The sequence below is a fragment of the Cherax quadricarinatus genome, chromosome 3, assembly GCF_038502225.1.
Source record: "Cherax quadricarinatus isolate ZL_2023a chromosome 3, ASM3850222v1, whole genome shotgun sequence".
Taxonomy (NCBI): domain Eukaryota; kingdom Metazoa; phylum Arthropoda; class Malacostraca; order Decapoda; family Parastacidae; genus Cherax; species Cherax quadricarinatus.
In genome coordinates this window covers 12,349,786-12,360,097 of record NC_091294.1, presented here as the reverse complement: position 1 = coordinate 12,360,097, position 10,312 = coordinate 12,349,786, and the positions used below count along the sequence as shown (strand labels likewise).

The 10,312-nt window shown below is 48.1% G+C and overlaps 1 protein-coding gene across 1 annotated transcript in view; it reads left to right on the top strand.

The window, feature by feature from the left end:
- Nucleotides 1-2,060: 2,060 nt before the first annotated feature.
- Nucleotides 2,061-10,312, top strand: part of LOC128684121 (MFS-type transporter SLC18B1-like) — a 130,631-nt gene continuing 122,379 nt past the window's right edge. Inside the window, exon 1 of the mRNA XM_070090174.1 lies at nt 2,061-2,081. The gene's annotated coding sequence lies outside the window, so the exon portion shown is untranslated. The remainder of the gene's footprint in view (nt 2,082-10,312) is intronic.

Here is a 10,312-nt window from a genome sequence, read left to right as displayed (position 1 = left end):
TCTCTTGCAGTGTAGTCCTTTCTTGTGTTCTGTCGCGATCGAGGTATACTCTCTGGTACCCCTGTTTGTCCCTCAGTCGTGCTTTCTCTTGCAGAATCCTGGTTTGAACTGATTCTTCCTTGAAAATTACTTTGACAGGCCGTATCTTTCCACTCGCAAACCACCCAATTCTCCAAAAATTTGTCACCTGGGTCATATCGCCCTCACCTATTGTTTTCATGATGCCTTCAATCATTTTTTCCTCCTGTTTTATTTCTTCGAAGTTGTTCCCCTTGGCTTCTTGGAGCCCGTAGATAAAAACTGACCTCTCCCTTTCCTCCTCCCACTGAGTCTCCATTTGCATCCTCTGAGGTTTTATTTCCTTACATTGAAATGTTCTTGCCTTCAGTCCCTGTCCTATCTGAAACTTCTATTCTCAGGGAATTGTTTTTCATGATGAGCTGTTCCTTGCTACTGCAGTTGGCTGTTAGTCTCTGCATATAACATACCTTCATTGTCTTCGGACCTGTCATTTGATCTTGGTTTGCTCCTCGTCTTTTCCTTGGCCCCACGTGGGTCTGATAGGGCCTTCGCTTATGGCATATCTCCTTTGTTTCTTACCGTCCCCTTGTCTGTGCCTGACATAGAATTTCCTGTTGTTGCATCTGAATTAGTCATTTGTCTCTCTAATCTGTTTTAGGTTTTTCAGTTTCTCTTCTAAGCACTGTATCCTAGTTATTGCTGCTAAGGCCTGTAGCTCCCACTTCCTGCACTCTTCAGCTATCTGCTTCTCCATTATCTTGCCAAGCTCTTCTATCTTCCTTCTCCACTCTTCCTCCCTTTTTTTGGAGCTCTAACTCCCAATCTTTCTTCCCTGGTTCGTCCACCAGATCTCTGGTTTTCCGCCCTCTAGGGCCACCCATTTTTTATTACCACAGAAAGAAGCTTACGTATTTTACCACATAAGTTTGTGTTTTCAGAGTGTGAGTGTGAGTGTGAGTGTGAGTGTGAGTGTGAGTGTGAGTGTGAGTGTGAGTGTGAGTGTGAGTGTGAGTGTGAGTGTGAGTGTGAGTGTGAGTGTGAGTGTGAGTGTGAGTGTGAGTGTGAGTGTGAGTGTGAGTGTGAGTGTGTGTGTGTGTGTGTGTGTGTGTGTGTGGGGGGGGGGAGGGACAAGGCTAGAGGAGAGAGAGAGGAAATAAGAGGGGGAAGGCTAGGGAAGGGAGAGAGAGTAAGAGGGGGAGAGTGAAAGGGTAGAAAGAGGAAGAGAGAGGAGGGAGGATGGGGGTGAGGGATAAGACTAGGGGGGGAGAGAAAAGGTAGAGAGAGGGAGAGAGAAAGAGAGAGAGAGAGATAGGGAGAGAGGAGGGTGAGGGTCAGGGAAAAGGTTGAGAGAAATGCGAGGGAGGGGGAGAGAAGGCTAAAGAGGAGGGTGGGGGGGAGGGGGAACAAGGTCAAATTCCAAGGGTCAGCTGTGTGAATGAATGGATGTGTACACTCACCAAGTTGTGGTTTCAGGAGTCGACTCGGCTCCTGGCCCCGATTGCGTGTGCGTGTGCGCACGTGCGGACGCGCATGTGCGCGTGAGCACGTCAGTTTGTGTCCCAGAAATACACCTCGCCTTTTTGTATCCATAATACTAATAAAATACCATTAATACTGAGAGTAATTCTAATAATTATAATACTAGTGTGTGTTAGTCTCTTTTGCCCAGTTGTGTACTACCTTTTATTACATGTGTACCCAATACTTGCTTCTCAGATTGTACTGTCTTTGTGTCTTAAAACATTATCTCTTAAAACTGTTGTCAGGGCTGTAGTCCTATTGGCCCCAACTTACTCCTGCTTATTCCTTGCTCCTACAAATTTTATCTTCCTACTACTGCTAGGTGTTGTGTGTATGATCACTCTGGAGCAGGGTATGTGACAGCCAGCTACCAGTGATCGTAGGGCCGGCTCTACCACCCAAACTACCCCCAACCACAAACAGGCGATTTGTAAGTTACAACTCAGAGGGAACGTCCATCCAGATGCTCGCTGTACGATGACTCGTGCACCTCGCCCTTCCGCCTCCGACCTCTTCAATTATTCTATTCTCATTGCCCGGTTGAGTCCTCATTTACCACACTTATCACTTGTATATTGCTACTTTTATTATAATTTACACTTCACTTTTGGTAAGTACACTTATTTGTACGACACCCAATCTGTTATGGCGGCTCTGCTTCCTCAGGCCTACTGCTGCCGTGTCTGTGTGTGTCTGTGTGTGTGTCTGTGTGTGTGTCTGTGTGTGTGTCTGTGTGTGTGTCTGTGTGTGTGTCTGTGTGTGTGTCTGTGTGTGTGTCTGTGTGTGTGTCTGTGTGTGTGTCTGTGTGTGTCTGTGTGTGTGTCTGTGTGTGTGTCTGTGTGTGTGTGTCTGTGTGTCTGTGTGTGTGTCTGTGTGTGTGTCTGTGTGTGTGTCTGTGTGTGTGTCTGTGTGTGTGTCTGTGTGTGTGTCTGTGTGTGTGTCTGTGTGTGTGTCTGTGTGTGTCTGTGTGTGTCTGTCTGTGTGTGTCTGTCTGTGTGTGTCTGTCTGTGTGTGTCTGTCTGTGTGTGTCTGTCTGTGTGTGTCTGTCTGTGTGTGTCTGTCTGTCTGTGTGTGTGTCTGTCTGTGTGTGTCTGTCTGTGTGTGTGTCTGTCTGTGTCTGTGTGTGTCTGTGTGTGTGTGTCTGTGTGTGTGTCTGTGTGTGTGTCTGTGTGTGTCTGTGTGTGTGTCTGTGTGTGTGTCTGTGTGTGTGTACTCACCTAATTGTACTCACCTAATTGTGGTTGCAGGGGTCGAGACTCAGCTCCTGGCCCCGCCTCTTCACTGATCGCTACTGGATCCTCTCTCTCTCTGCTTCCTGAGCTTTGTCATACCTCTTCTTAAAACTATGTATGGTTCCTGCCTCCACTACTTCACTTGCTAGGCTATTCCACTTGCTGACAACTCTATGACTGAAGAAATACTTCCTAACGTCCCTGTGACTCGTCTGAGTCTTCAGCTTCCAGTTGTGACCCCTTGTCCCTGTGTCCCCTCTCTGGAACATCCTATCTCTGTCCACCTTGTCTATTCCCCGCAGTATCTTGTATGTCGTTATCATGTCTCCCCTGACCCTTCTGTCCTCCAGTGTCGTCAGTCCGATTTCCCTTAACCTTTCCTCGTACGACATTCCCTTGAGCTCTGGGACTAGCCTTGTTGCAAACCTTTGTACTTTCTCTAACTTCTTGACGTGCTTGACCAGGTGTGGGTTCCAGACTGGTGCTGCATACTCCAGTATGGGTCTAACATACACAGTGTACAGTGTCTTGAACGATTCCTTATTAAGGTATCGGAACGCTATTCTCAGGTTTGCCAGGCGCCCGTATGCTGCAGCGGTTATTTGGTTGATGTGTGCCTCCGGTGATGTGCTCGGTGTTATGGTCACCCCAAGGTCTTTCTCCCTGAGTGAGGTCTGTAGTCTTTGTCCACCTAGCCTATATTCTGTCTGCGGTCTTCTTTGCCCCTCCCCAATCTTCATGACTTTGCATTTGGCTGGATTGAATTCGAGGAGCCAGTTACTGGACCACATGTCCAGCCTCTCCAGGTCTCTTTGCAGTCCTGCCTCATCCTCGTCCGATTTAATTCTTCTCATCAACTTCACGTCATCTGCGAACAGGGACACTTCAGAGTCTATTCCTTCCATCATGTCGTTCACATATATCAAAAATAGCACTGGTCCTAGAACTGACCCCTGTGGGACCCCGCTCGTAACAGGCGCCCACTGTGATACCTCTTCACGTACCATGACTCGTTGCTGCCTCCCTGTCAGGTATTCCCTTATCCATTGCAGTGCCCTTCCTTTTACGTGTGCCTGATCCTCCAGCTTCTGCACTAATCTCTTGTGGGGAACTGTGTCAAAGGCCTTCCTGCAGTCTAGGAAAATGCAATCTACCCAACCCTCTCTCTCGTGTCTTACTTCTGTTACCTTGTCATAAAACTCCAGGAGGTTTGTGATACAAGATTTGCCTTCCATGAACCCATGCTGGTTTTCATTTATAATCTTGTTCCTTTCCAGGTGTTCGACCACTCTCCTCCTGATAATCTTCTCCATGACTTTGCACACAATACATGTCAGAGACACAGGTCTGTAGTTTAGTGCCTCGTTTCTGTTTCCTTTCTTAAATATGGGGACTACATTAGCTGTCTTCCATTTCTCAGGTAGTTGCCCAGTTTCAAGGGATGTGTTGAAGATTGTGGTTAGAGGCACACACAGCATCTCTGCTCCTTCTCTAAGGACCCATGGGGAGATGTTGTCCGGTCCCATCGCCTTTGAGGTGTCAAGGTCACTTAAGAGCTTCTTCACCTCCTCCTCAGTTGTTCGTATGTCATCCAACACTTGTTGGTATATTCCCTCTTGATGTTCCCTTCTGTGCTGTCTTCCCACAGCCCTTCCTGTCTCTACTGTAAAAACTTCCTTAAATCTCCTGTTCAGCTCCTCACATACCTCCTGATCATTTCTTGTGAGTTCTCCACCTTCTGTCCTTAATCTGATCACCTGGTCTTTGACTGTTGTCTTCCTCCTGATGTGGCTATACAACAGTTTCGGGTCAGTCTTGATTCTCGATGCTATGTCATTTTCATACTGTCGCTGGGCCTCCCTCCTTACCTGTGCGTACTCGTTCCTGGCTCTGCGACTGATCTCCCTATTTTCGTGTGTTCTCTGCCTTCTGTACTTTTTCCATTCTCTATTGCACTTTGTTTTTGCCTCCTTACACCGTCGGGTAAACCAGGGGCTTGTTCTGGTCTTCCCGTTGTTACTGTTGCCCTTGGGAATGAACCTTTCCACTGCCTCCTTGCATTTTGTTGCTACATATTCCATCATTTCATTTACTGGCTTTCCTGCCAGTTCTCTGTCCCACTGGACCTCCCGCAGGAAGTTCTTCAACCCTATGTAGTCCCCTCTTTTATAGTCAGGCTTTTCCCATTCTACTCCTGTTATTCTCTCCACTTGCAGCTCTACTATGTATTCAAAGCACAGAACCACGTGGTCGCTAGCTCCTAGGGGACTCTCATACTTGATGTCCTCAATGTCTGAGCTGCCCAGGGTGAACACAAGGTCCAATCTTGCTGGTTCATCCTCCCCTCTCACTCTGGTAGTGTCCTTAACATGTTGGTGCATGAGGTTTTCCAGCACCACGTCCAACATCCTGGCTCTCCATGTTTCGGGACCCCCATGTGGCTCCAGGTTTTCCCAGTCAATCTCCCTGTGGTTGAAATCCCCCATAACCAGCAACTTTGCTCTGCTGGAGTGAGCTCTTCTTGCCACCTCAGCAAGTGTGTCCACCATTGCTCTGTTGCTCTCTTCATATTCCTCTCTTGGCCTCCTGCAGTTCTGTGGTGGATTATACATCACTGCAATGACCACTTTGTGTTCCCCAGACTGAAGTGTACCTGCTATGTAGTCTCTTTCTCCTGTCTCATCTATTCCTTCCATTTTCTCGAATTTCCATCTGTTTTTTACGAGCAGAGCAACCCCACCTCCCCCCCTACCCCTTCTATCTTTCCTCATGATCTGGTATCCTGGTGGGAAGATTGCATCTGTTATTGTCTCCATGAGTTTTGTTTCTGTAACTGCTATGATGTCTGGGGACTTCTCATTGATTCTTTCTTGCCATTCCTCATGTTTATTCGTTAATCCATCTGCATTTGTGTACCAAACCTTCAACTTCTGTTCTAATACTGTAACTGTGGTGCGGGGGGTGGAAACAGAGGGATCGGTGTATGATGGTTGGTTTGGAATGTTCAGTTGCCTTGGGGGTGTCGTGGCTGGAGTCCTTCTGCAGGTGTTTCTGGGGGGTGCGCTTGTCCTTCCATTTGATCCTGGGTTATTCTGCTCTCCTTTTTCATTTCCTCCCATTTCTCCTTTCGTTTTTGAACTCTCTCTTTCATTGTCTTCCTTTCGTCCTGTGTTCTGTCTCGGTCGAGGTACACACTCCGGAACTCCTGCTTGCCTCTCAGCCGTGCTTTCTCCTGCAGGATCATGGTTCGGGTTGATTCTGCCTTGAAAATTACTTTGAGAGGCCGATTCCTTTTCTTTGTGAACCACCCAATTCTCCGAAAATTTGCCACCTGGGTCATGTCCCCCTCGCCTATCACCTTCATGATGTCTTCAATCGCTTTTTTCTCCTCCTGCTTTCTTTCATCATAAGTTTCCCCTTTAGCTTCGTCTAGCCCATAGACAAACACGGATCTCTCCCTTTCCACCTCCCACTGTGACTCCCATTGCATCCTCTGATGTGTTTTAGTTCCTTCCCGTGGAGTGTTCCTTCCTTCAGTCCCTTCCCTCGTTATGGCCCCTATGCTTCTTGGTTTATCCTTCCTGCTCACCTGCTCCTGGCCCCCACAGGTATCTGGTAAGGTCCTTGCACATGTCCTAGTTCCATCAATGTCTTCCAACCTCTCTTTCTGTCCTAGAGTGCTCCCTGTCTTTGTTTTGGCCCCATGTGGGTTTGACAGGACCTCTGCATACAGTTTAGTTTCCATGCTTCCTTCGGACCTGTTGTCTGTGTTCGATGTAGCCATTGCCGATGCTACTTCTGTAATATCTTTGTCTCTGTGCTGTTTCAGATGTCTCAGCTCCTCTTCTAATCTCTCTATCTTGATTTCTGCTGCTGTGGCCTGTTGCTTCCACCTTCTGCATTCTGCTGCTAACCTCTCTTCCATCTTCCTTTCCAGCTCATCTAGTCTCCTTCCCCAGTCTTCCTCCCTTTTTTGGAGCTCTATCTCCCATTCCTCCCTCTCAGATTCGTCCTTGGAGCCCCTTGTCCTCATCCTGGTTAGGGGGAGGGGAATAGATGGTTAGGAGAGGGGATGGATGGTTGTGGGGGAGGGGGAGGATGGTTATTGGAGGGGCAGAGATAGTTGGGGGAGGGAGTTAGATGGTTTGGGGGAGAGAGGGGATGGATGGTTATGGGGGAGGGGGAGGATGGTTATTGGAGGGAGGGAGGTTGTTGGGCGGGGGTTAGACGGTTTGGGGAGGGGTTAGGTGGTTTGGGGGAGGGGTAGGTGGCTAAGGTGAGGTGGTTAGGGAAGGAGTGTTACGTGTTTGTGTCAAGTGTTTGTGTCAAGTGGCGGAGGGTGTGTGTGTGTGTGTGTGTGTGTGTGTGTGTGTGTGTGTGTGTGTGTGTGTGTGTGTGTGTGTGTGTGTATGTATGTGTGTGTGTGTGTGTGTGTGTGTGTGAGTGTCTACCCTTGTGTGTGTGTGCTTGTGTGTGAGGGAGGGAGGGTTAGGGGGGGGTGTGGTTGAAAGGTCCGTCGTGTAGGCACAAATTTAGTCTCATTTATCTTTCCCAATTATCTACTCTCTCCACTTATTGCCCTTTCTGGATTTACGTGTTAATTGTTGCTGGTTATTATCATTTTCCTTGTTCACATTGAGAGAGGACTTCCTAGCTTCCTAAGTGCGTGTGTGTGTGTGTGTGTGTGTGTGTGTGTGTGTATGTGTGTGTGTGTGTGTGTGTGTGTGTGTGTGTGTGTGTGTGTGTGTGTGTGTGTGTGTGTGTGTGTGTGTGTGTGTGTGTGTGTGTGTGTGTGTGTGTGTGTGTGTGTTCGTGTGTGTGTGTGTGTGTGTGTGTGTGTGTGTGTGTGTGTGTGTGTGTGTGTGTGTGTGTGTGCGTGTGTGTGTGTGTGTGTGTGTGTGTGTGTGTGTGTGTGTGTGTGTGTGTGTGTGTGTGTGTGTGTGTGTGTGTGTGTGTGTGTGTGTGTGTGTGTGTGTGTGTGTGTGTGTGTGTGTGTGTGTGCGTGTGTGTGTGTGTGTGTGTATGTGTGTGTGTGTGTGTGTGTGTGTGTGTGTGTGTGTGTGTGTGTGTGTGTGTGTGTGTGTGTGTGTGTGTATGTGTGTGTGTGTGTGTATGTGTGTGTGTGTGTGTGTGTGTGTATGTGTGTGTGTGTGTGTGTGTGTGTGTGTGAGTGTGTGTGTGTGTGTGTGTGTGTGTGTGTGTGTGTGTGTGTGTGTGTGTGTGTGTGTGTGTGTGTGTGTGTGTGTGTATGTGTGTGTGTGTGTGTGTGTGTGTGTGTGTGTGTGTGTGTGTGTGTGTGTGTGTGTGTACTCACCTAGTTGTACTCACCTAGTTGAGGTTGCAGGGGTCGACTCCAAGCTCCTGGCCCCGCCTCTTCACTGGTCGCTACTAGGTCACTCTCCCTGAACCGTGAGCTTTATCATACCTCTGCTTAAAGCTATGTATGGATCCTGCCTCCACTACATCGCTTCCCAAACTATTCCACTTACTGACTACTCTGTGGCTGAAGAAATACTTCCTAACATCCCTGTGATTCATCTGTGTCTTCAACTTCCAACTGTGTCCCCTTGTTACTGTGTCCAATCTCTGGAACATCCTGTCTTTGTCCACCTTGTCAATTCCTCTCAGTATTTTGTATGTCGTTATCATGTCCCCCCTATCTCTCCTGTCCTCCAGTGTCGTCAGGTTGATTTCCCTTAACCTCTCCTCGTAGGACATACCTCTTAGCTCTGGGACTAGTCTTGTTGCAAACCTTTGCACTTTCTCTAGTTTCTTTACTTGCTTGGCTAGGTGTGGGTTCCAAACTGGTGCCGCATACTCCAATATGGGCCTAACGTACACGGTGTACAGGGTCCTGAACGATTCCTTATTAAGATGTCGGAATGCTGTTCTGAGGTTTGCTAGGCGCCCATATGCTGCAGCAGTTATTTGGTTGATGTGCGCTTCAGGAGATGTGCCTGGTGTTATACTCACCCCAAGATCTTTTTCCTTGAGTGAGGTTTGTAGTCTCTGGCCCCCTAGACTGTACTCCGTCTGCGGTCTTCTTTGCCTTCCCCAATCTTCATGACTTTGCACTTGGTGGGGTTGAACTCCAGGAGCCAATTGCTGGACCAGGTCTGCAGCCTGTCCAGATCCCTTTGTAGTTCTGCCTGGTCTTCGATTGAATGAATTCTCCTCATCAACTTCACGTCATCTGCAAACAGGGACACTTCGGAGTCTATTCCTTCCGTCATGTCATTCACAAATACCAGAAACAGCATTGGTCCTAGGACTGACCCCTGTGGGACCCCGCTGGTCACAGGTGCCCACTCTGACACCTCGCCACGTACCATAACTCGCTGGTGTCTTCCTGACAAGTATTCCTTGTTCCATTGTAGTGCTTTCCTTGTTATCCCTGCTTGGTCCTCCAGTTTTTGCACTAATCTCTTGTGTGGAACTGTGTCAAACGCCTTCTTGCAGTCCAAGAAAATGCAATCCACCCACCCCTCTCTCTCTTGTCTTACTGCTGTCACCATGTCATAGAACTCCAGTAGGTTTGTGACACAGGATTTCCCGTCCCTGAAACCATGTTGGCTGCTGTTGATGAGATCATTCCTTTCTAGGTGTTCCACCACTCTTCTCCTGATAATCTTCTCCATGATTTTGCATACTATACATGTCAGTGACACTGGTCTGTAGTTTAGTGCTTCATGTCTGTCTCCTTTTTTAAAGATTGGGACTACATTTGCTGTCTTCCATGCCTCAGGCAATCTCCCTGTTTCGATAGATGTATTGAATATTGTTGTTACGGGTACACATAGCGCCTCTGCTCCCTCTCTCAGGTCCCATGGAGAGATGTTATCCGGCCCCGTTGCCTTTGAGGTATCTAGCTCACTCAGAAGCCTCTTCACTTCTTCCTCAGTTGTGTGTACTGTGTCCAGCTCATGGTGGTGTGCCCCACCTCTCCGTCCCTCTGGAGCCCCTTCTGTCTCCTCTGTGAACACTTCTTTGAATCTCTTGTTGAGTTCCTCATATACTTCACGGTCATTTCTTGTTGTCTCTCCTCCTTCCTTCCTTAGCCTGATTTCCTAGTCCTTGACTATTGTTTTCCTCCTGATGTTTCTGTATAACAGTTTCGGATCAGATTTGGCTTTCGTTGCTATGTCGTTTTCATATTGACGTTCGGCCTCCCTTCTTATCTGTGCATATTCATTTCTGGCTCTACAACTGCTCTCCTTATTCTCCTGAGTCCTTTGCCTTCTGTATTTCTTCCATTCCCTAGCACACTTGGTTTTTGCCTCCCTGCACCTTTGGGTGAACCATGGGCTCGCCCTGGCTTTTTCATTATTCCTGTTAACCTTGGGTACAAACCTCCCCACAGCCTCCTGGCACATTGTTACTACATATTCCATTATCTCATTAACTGGCTTCCCTGTCCCGATGAACCCCGTGCAGGAAGTTCCTCATTCCCATGTAGTCCCCTGTCTTGTAGTTTGGCTTCATTCGTCCTGGCCTTCCTGCATCCCCCTCCACTTGTAGCTCTTCTGTGTATTCGAAGC